This window comes from Tursiops truncatus, chromosome 16, assembly GCF_011762595.2.
Source record: "Tursiops truncatus isolate mTurTru1 chromosome 16, mTurTru1.mat.Y, whole genome shotgun sequence".
NCBI lineage: Eukaryota > Metazoa > Chordata > Mammalia > Artiodactyla > Delphinidae > Tursiops > Tursiops truncatus.
In genome coordinates this window covers 82,718,471-82,727,586 of record NC_047049.1, presented here as the reverse complement: position 1 = coordinate 82,727,586, position 9,116 = coordinate 82,718,471, and the positions used below count along the sequence as shown (strand labels likewise).

General features: G+C 49.7%; 1 long non-coding RNA gene across 1 annotated transcript; it reads left to right on the top strand.

The window, feature by feature from the left end:
- The first annotated feature begins 4,785 nt into the window (after positions 1-4,785).
- On the top strand, positions 4,786-6,817 carry LOC141276762 (uncharacterized). The gene is made up of 3 exons (XR_012326759.1): positions 4,786-4,879; positions 6,092-6,257; positions 6,565-6,817. It is a non-coding gene; the product is annotated as an uncharacterized lncRNA (long non-coding RNA).
- The last annotated feature ends 2,299 nt before the right edge of the window (positions 6,818-9,116 follow it).

Below are 9,116 nucleotides of genomic sequence, written 5' to 3'. Positions count from 1 at the left end.
GGAGAAAAGATAGTCTCTTCAATAAGTGGTGCTGGGAAAACTGGACAGCTACATGTTAAAGAATGAAATTAGAACACTCCCTAACACCATACACAAAAATAAACTCAAAATGGATTAAAGACCTAAATGTAAGACCAAACACTATAAAACTCTTAGAGGAAAACATAGGAAGAACATTCTTTGACACAAATCACAGCAAGATCTTTTTTGATATACCTCCTAGAGTAATGGAAAGAAAAACAAAAGTAAACAAATGGGACCTTATGAAATTTAAAAGCTTTTGCACAGCAAAGGAAACTATAAACAAGATGAAAAGACAACCCTCAGAATGGGAGAAAATATTTTCAAACTAATCAACGGACAAAGGAGTAATCTCCAAAATATATAAACAGCTCATGCAGCGCATTATTCAAAAAACAAACAACTCAATCCAAAAATAAGCAGAAGACCTAAATAGACATTTCTCCAAAGAAGACATACAGATGGCCAAGAAGCACATGAAAAGCTGCTCAACATCACTAATTATTAGAGAAATGCAAATCAAAACTACAATGAGGTATCACCTCATACTGGTTAGAATGGGCATCATCAGAAAATCTACAAACAACAAATGCTGGAGAGGGTGTGGAGAAAAGGGAACCCTCTTGCACTGTTGGTGGGAATGTAAATTGATACAGCCACTATGGAGGACAATATGGAGGTTCCTTAAAAAACTAAAAATAGAACTATGATATGATCCAGCAATCCCACTACTGAGCATATACCCAGAGAAAACCATAATTCAAAAAAGACACATGCACCCCGATGTTCATTGCAGCACTATCTACAATAGCCAGGACATGGAAGCAACCTAAATGCCCATTGACAGACGAATGGATAAAGAAGAAGTGGTACATATATACAAAGGAATATTAGTCAGCCATAAAAAGGAAGGAAATTGGGTCATTTGTTGAGACGTGGATGAATCTAGAGACTATCATACAGAGTGAAGTACGTCAGAAAGAGAAAAACAAATATCGTATATTAACGCATATATGTGGAACCTAGAAAAATGATACAGATAAACCGGTTTGCAGGGCAGAAACTGAGACACAGATGTAGAGATCAAACATATGGACACCAAGGGGGGAAAGTGGCGGGGGGTGGTGGTGGTGGTAGTGGTGATGGGATGAATTGGGAGATTGGGATTGACATGTATAGACTGATGTGTATAAAATTGATGACTAATAAGAACCTGCTGTATAAAAAAATTAATAAAATTAAATTTAAAAAACCCCACAAAAAACGCTTTTGGAACCTATGAACACTTCATACTACAGGAGGTCTCTGATGAGAGACTGCATTTCTGAATTATGCGTCATTTCCGATCGTCTTGTCATGGTGTCAAGGATATGTTAAAATGTGTGAATTTCCATCAATCCTCTTATCAAAAATAAGCAAACAGCAACACCTCTTGCGCTTTTTGTGCTGCTCCCAGAACGAGGCCGAGCTGGGTCATTTGTTCACTGTTCCGTAGGGCACTGGCTGTGGCCCATCGGGCGTCCCTGCAGCTTGTGGGCCTCCTCAAGACTCCTGCAGCGGAGCCCCACGGGCAGCCCGAGGGGGAGTGGCAGAGGTGCCCCCGCAGCAGGGGAAGCGGCGCACATGGCTTCCTTCTGCAGCGCGGTAGGATCTGGGGGCTCAGCAGCAGGCCAGGCCCCAGCCCGCTCTGACCCGGAGCCTCTCACGTGTACTGTGGGATCCCCTCCCATTTTACACACAAGCAGATGGAGGCTCCAGGAGGTTCGGGGAGACCTGGGTCAGGGTGCTGGCCTCCGCCTCGGGGTCTGGGGGCTTCTGTCCTTCCGTGGGCACCAGCCTGCCCCCCGACGGCACATTCACCCAGGACGGCTGGGTCTGCGGCTGCAGCCTGTTAACCTTCGCTGGGTGTGGACAGACTCTCCTGGGCTCGGGGGCTTCCGTTACAGAACCAGCTTCCACAGGTACAGAGGCCAGTGCCGGGAAGCTGACTGCGAGAAGGTTTTAACTCCTGTTCTGGGTCCCACCTGTTCTGAGTTCCGCTAAGGAATAAGCCCAGAGAGGATTATCCCCAGTGGGAGACGTAAGAGGACGGAAAAGAAGAGGTGGGGCCGCAGCTGGACGCACGGATACCTTCTGCCCATCGCCTCGTCAAGCGCGTTCCTCTGCACGGAGGCCGTGCTGCTGGGCTGGCCTGGACCACTCGAGTGAGCCAGGGCCGCGCAGGCGCAGACGGGCCAGTGCAATCTGAATATGCGCTCGCGGCTGCGCTCAGCATCTCAGCTTTTGTTGTTTCTTTTCTCTTCTCTTCTCAGCTGTATCTGCAGATCAGGCCTCTATTTGCTTTGAGTTGGAGCCAAAATGACCTCAGAGGTCAGAGGCTCATGCTACTGGCTCGTGAACAGTACCAGGTGACCCTTATGTAAGGCATTTTGCCACCGAGAGAAGGGACGGCTGGGTTGCTCTCCGTTAGAAGTGCTCGTGTGGTTTTGTTTGGTGATGTGTCCCCTGCGCTCAGTGTTCTAGGATTCTGTGCAGGAAGAAAACTTTCATTCAAGAGTTTAAAAGATTCTGAGTGGTAACTAAACTCTAACTGGACAAAAGAGCTAATTCCACGCCCCTCACCCCCCAGCCCTGACTCCCGCGCAACACACACACACACCCCTCTTGGCCTTGGGAGGTCACCCTTAAGGAAGGCCCCAGACCTGGGCTTGGCTCCCCGGGCCAAGCTTTGGTGGTTGTCTTATTTGTTTAAATCCAGTCACACTGCTGTGGTCTGAATGTTTGTGTCCCCTTCTAATTTCTATGTTGGAATCTTCACCCCCAAAGATGCTGGTATGTGGAGGCAGGGCCTTGGGAGGTGCTGAGGTCAGGAGGGGAGCCCTCAGGATGGGATTAGTGCCTCACCCCTTCCACCGTGTGAAGACAGGGAGAAGGCACCAGTGACGACCCAGGAAGAGGCCCTGACCTGAACATGCTGGCACCTTGATCTTGGACTCCCAGCCTCCAGAACAGTGAGGAATACGTTTCTGTTGTTTATAAACCAGTCTGTGGGATTTTGTCATAGCAGCCCAACTGGATTAAGACACCCACAGCAGCCACGCAAGTAGACACTTCCCATGGAAAAAAGACCTTGGGAAAGAGGCGCTCTCAGCTTTTATCTGACTTTCTTCTGGGTGCGGGGCTGGGCATTGCTCTAAATTCTCTCCCCTGGCCCAGCAGGGATGAGGCAGCCAGGCTCCTGTGGGTGCCGGTGCTGTCTGCCAGCCTCGCCCCATCTCCTCTCGCTCCTAGGCTTTTGTATGTTGATTTACCTCTCAACAACCAGGCCCCTTAGACAACATTATCAGTCCCAATTTACAGATGAGTAAACTGAGGCTCAGGGAGGCTAAATCGCTTGATCAAGATTAGGATTCTGCCAAGTAGCTGAGACTTGAGGGCATCTAGCCTCTCACACACATCAGCCCCCCACATCTGCTGTTTAGTTTTTCAATGGTCAGGAGCTCAGCTAAGATGCTGCTGCAGTGGGGTGGCGGAAGAGAGCCTAATCTTTCCAGAGAGCTTGTGGGGCAGAGGAAGACAGCTAAGCCCACCTTGTACGGAGGAACTGCCTCAGTCGATAGTGGTGCAGCACCCAGGGTTGGCAGGGGCCGTATGGTGTGGCCTCTGACCATCACGGAGGGGTGTGGGACTAGGGAACGAGGACAAGGGAGAGAGGGCATTTGAGAGCATCTTAGCCAAGCGTTTGTTCAGTTGGCCGTAACTGGGAGGGGAGGGACCAAATTACAGATGAGAAGCAGCTGATCCAAAGCCCTGTTGGGACCGCTGCTGACAAGGCCCCCGGCCCTCACTCTGTGCAGACGTCGAGGCTTGAATGCTCACACACACACAGAGTTTTGTTTTGCCATGTTTTGTTTTCACCACCGCCGAACATTTATTCTTCCATTAAATAAGACTATAGTGTGCTGAACTGTCTACCAGTAGCTGCAATTCTGCCTAAGACTTACGCTACTTTTTAAGATTTTCTTTTTTCTCATATCGAAACTGAGAAGACTGAAAATTTCACTCAAGGAAAAATCTTTTAACACTTTCCAAAATAATGGCAAGTTCATTCTGAACTCCATCGTCCTTATCACAATTGGAGTGAATGAGCTGCGTGATTGATTCGTTTGATGTCTGATTCTCCTGCAGACTGTCAGCTTCCAAGGCTGGGAGCAAGCCTGTCATTATTTCATTCGACAGATATTTATGGAGCCTGCCTGTGCCAGATACTGGTCCTTATGGTGGGGATAAAAGAGGGAATGAAACACCAAGGACTCTGGAGTGGACTTTCTCCACTGGTTCTGTGTCCCCAGCCCCTGGGAGTCCCTGGCATTTACACAGCAGGGGCTTACTGGTACCTCCTGGAAAAGAGGTGAACACATTTCTTCCCCACATAGTGAGAGACTTGGGGCCTCCCCCGTCCTCCTGGATGAACCTCTGCCAGCCAGCACCTCCCTGCTCCCTCGGCACACAGATCTGTACTGCAGGCCTGGGGTCAAGGCCTCTCTACCCACCCTAAGCACCGTTGGCAGACAGATGGGGAAAAGGGACACGGGCTGTCCCAGCGGGAGGAGGGAAGAGCAGAGAGGGCTGACCCACTTTTCTGGTCTAACCGGGAACTCCCAGCTGGGCCCTGGGGCTCCGGGGATTGGACAGCCTGGATAGCCGCCCTGACCCTGCTCTGTGTTGCATTATTCGCAGGACGGTGACGTGCGTCAGTGCAGCGGGTGAGGGTGAGTCACCAACGGAGCTGCTGTCAGCGGCTGGAGAAAGAAGGCGCCGGGAGATCAGAATCCCACGGGCTCAGATCACGGCTCAGGTCAGCCTGTTTGTTAGCCTGAAGACAGAGGCTACAGAGGCCGTGGTGCCACTGGGCTCCTCCCCTTGTCCCCAGGCTCTGGCCAGATCCCCAAACCTTCCCTCTGTGAGGGAGCGGAGAGAACCTGGGCTTTAGTGAGGGACAGATGTGCCTGCCGGCCCTGGAGCCGCCCCTGCCTGGAGCGACAACTTCTCTCCAATTCTCTAAACCTCAGTTTTCGTAGCTGGAGATGGGTTGATAATATCTACCCCAAGGAATTGTTGAAAGATTGGAAATGTCATATGCACAGCATCTGGTACTTAAGAAATGGTGGGCGTCATTTCCCAGGCCCCTGGGTTGGGACTTGACACGATGTTGTGCTAGCGATAAGTGCACGTCACAAATCACAGTCCCACGCCTGCCCCTCCCTGCCAGTGACCTACGACGGAGGGGTGACCCGCCCCAGCCGCCTCTCGCCCTCTCTGGGGAGAAGCATGCGCGCTGTGCTCTGCCGGTGATGGGCGAGGACCCGCGAGCCCATCCTCTGAGCCCAGCCAGCCCCTCGGCCGCCGGGTCATTTCCCACCCTTTCTCCACAGTCCTCACTCTCACCCCAACTCCCTCAATTTCCTTTTCTGCCCTTGGAAATGCAATGTCTTGGAATCTTCCCGAGTACTCCTTGGTTACTCTCCTCTTCCTTCTTGGCCTGGAGCAAGGGATGCCCGTCTTCACAATCAGACGCCCTCCCACGCGCCCCTCCTTCTACTGGTCCCTGCCCACCCACTCTCCTGCCTCCCTTCGGTTCCTTCCAAACTTCCAAATGCTGTGCTTTGGGGCAAGGTGAGTTAATTTCTGTACTGGGAGCTTTCTGTACAGTTTCTTTATCTGGGAAATTCAAGACCAGAACTTCCTTCCTCACAGCTTGGCCATAGGATGCCCTGACTGTGCCTCTTCCCTTCCCCTCTCGTGCGCACCAAGTGTCCAGCCCCAGCATTGGCTCTTCCTGTTCTGAGATCCCTAGTTGTCTTTGGGCAGCTCCTTCTCAGCCCTCTCACCTCCTCTCTCAGCTCATCTGTGTCACCTTCAGAATCTCGCCTCTAAGCAGGTGGTGCTCAACTTCTTAATACCAACACTGACTTCTCACTTCAGTTCATTTCTGAATTCCTTTTGACTATTATCTTAGTTTGTAGAGTTTTCTTTCTTAGTTATTTATGCTTTTTCTTCTTCCAAACAGGGTTCGGAGGGGCTCAGGCCTGGCTTTCAAGTTGTCTGCTGGGGGCTTGCCTCAGAGCTTCTTGCATTCTGCTGACCTGAAACACATAGATGGTCAGATGTTTCTCCAGCAAAGGTGGATTTACTCAAGATCAACAGAGAATTGCAGTTTGGGGTCTGCATCCATGGTGAGCCATGGGCAGGCCCCCACACAGCAAGGGAAGGATACACTTTATAGGAGGGAAAGGAGGTAGAAAGGTCTACAGTAAACAAAGAGTCCATGGCTTCTCACTGGCTGAATCCTTGCCAGGAAAAGGAGGAATCGTTCGTTCTTCTTCCTGTTGGGCTCTGGTGTCAGCTCAGGGCTTGAGAGCTTCCCCTTCTGGTCACTCTATTTAACTGAGGTTTCTGTTCATTCTTTTACAATTCCAAGTTCATTTCATGAGCCACACTTTCCCACGCGCACTTCTGCCTCTTTTCGGTTTTGTCTTTCAGCCTGGTACCAGCAACCTCTCCACAGTCACTCGGGTTGGAAACGCCAAAGCTACGACCTCCTCTTTCTCTGTCGCATCCAGCCAAGTGCAAAGTCCTCCACAGCATCCCAGTTCAGTGTCTCTCCAAGGCCCGGCCCTGCCTTCCCTGGGGCCCTCAGCAGCCTTGGCCAGGTGCCTACATCTCCTCTCCGATTCCGCTGTGATTCTTGCCCTTCCACGTCTCCGTATGCCCACCACACCGCTTCCCTGATCAAATCCCCTATGGCACCTAGAGCTTCTTAGAAGAATAGAGGAAGCTCTCCAGGTTCTGTCTATAAAATTTTTTTGTTTGTTTTCTATTTGTAAGATTATTTTGTTCAAATGTGTTTTAAAGTGATCGTGAAAGAAAACGGCTCATCCCTCTGAAGGAAGTTTGTTGACCTGATGGGAAAATGCAAAGGGGAGCAAAATATCCTTTCTTTGTACGTGTCTGCCTTTAAGGAATCAAGGCAGTTTCAGGGGATGGAGGTCTGGAGGGGAGGAAGTCGCTGCTCCCCCGACCCACTGGTCTCAGAACGACCTCCAGAGGGAGGACTTGCCTGGGACACAAAGGACCATCAGAAGAGCCAGGAAGGCAGTGAATAGGGCACCCAGAGTAAGGAAGAGCGAACGAACTAAAACCTTGTGCGTATTAAAGAATGACAGGTGACAGGTGAAGATTGGCAGGGACAAATTTCTATTAATAACACCATCTATTAATAGTGTGGCCACAGACTGAGTTTATTATTGGCCAGGTCCTGTACTAAACATGCAAAGGGCACTATTTCATTGCATCCTCGCTGCAGGCCAAGGGGGAGGGGCTGCAGGGCTCCCAGGTATCAGAGGGGAAAATTTCTCTGGGTGTGAAGTAATTCTCCTGGTCCTCTCGCTGGGGAGCCTGTGTGTTTCCTGTGTTGTGAGGCTGCTTTTCTGTAAAGCTGGGAAGATATCACTTAGTCCACGGTGAGAGAATGTTCTGGCGGAGGAAGAGAATCTTTTTCGAATCGCCCCAGAACTAGGGAGGATGCTCCCAGCTCACACTGCGGCACCTCCAGTTTCCCTCCTTCTCACTCCCTTTTCCAACTGTGCCTCCTGGGGTCTCCCAGGAATGAGACACCAGTGTTTTACGGGGTCCCACAATTCTTAGGGGGTTTTCCCAAAGACACAGTCGCCAAAGCTTTGAAATGACTGGCTCACCTCTTGCCTGAACCCAATTACATTTTTTTTAGACAAGAAACACTTCCTCCTGAGTAGGTGTCAGCGTGGTGGTGGAGTATTTCCATTTTCCCATTGCATTTAGACCCTTGAGGTGTGCGTTGAGTGTAAGACACAAGAAAGCTCTTAGGCGTTGCTGTTCTAGCTCCATACATTCTTGTTTTAATAAAATTGCACTTTCCTGGGGAAAGCATCTTATGGCGTTTATATTCACTGGCTCAGGTTCTGGTTATTCTTAGGAAAACCTGGACAGTTGGCTCCTTCTACCAGAGCCGAGATGGCCTTGTTTACCTGAACCGCAGGATGTGAACACACTGAAGCAGGATTGGGATAAAAGCTGCGCAAGCCCTTCTCACAGGGTGATGCCCACCTGTGGCCTCATCCCTCTGGGCCAAACCACCAACTGCAAGTCTTTTCTTGGTGGGTCTATTGTCCTTTGTAACCACCAGTCAAAAGCTCACTATTTCATCCTCTCCAGTCAGTGCAGTCCTCTAAAGATACGATCTCCAGTAAGGGCTACACCAAGTAGCAGTATTAGTTTGCAAACTTTGGGTTCCTGTGATATTACTGTTTACGGATATTTTGTAAATAGACTCTATTTAAATGCAGCAGAGGAACTTTCTATTTCAGTGAGCTCCTCCGGAATCCCTTTGTAAAGCAAAGAACCTTTGCGGTGTTGAAAGTGGGAATTGATCTGTTTTGTACCCATAGATTTTGTATACAGGTTTTCTTACAGTGGCCATAGGTGCAGCGATTGGGGAGCATTACAGTAACAATATGAGGGGACATCCGGCTGGCTGTCTCCAGCTTGGTTCCTGCAGGAAGAGATGCCTCCTCCCCCCCTCCTACCCCAGGCAGCCGGGTTTGGATGTGAAGAATAGAATTTGCCTTCTGACAGCCCACCGCTAATTTAAAAGATTTCTACTTAGGATTTTAAGTCCTTTGGGGAGTTCTTTTTAACCCTCTTATACAAGGAATGCTGCTCTTGACTCAATTAACCCAGAGGAGGATTTAAAGCTACAGTTTCCCAGACAGGGCTTAGCTGTGTGAAGACAACATTGGGTCCCATGAGGTTCGATATGGTTTACACAGTAATCACGTATTTTTAGGAAGTGTTATTAAGCCAAAGTGGATTAAGTTAGCTGCGTATTTTATAATTCTTTCCTCATTTTGGTATTTGATACTTTTCTGCCTTAACCATCAGGGAAGCCACAATTCTCCTGAACAGTTGTTAAGTGATAGATGCCCCATCCCCCACTCCCCACCCCCACCTTGCCCTTCAGCCAGGACAACCAGAGATGACGCTGGGGACATGGGCAT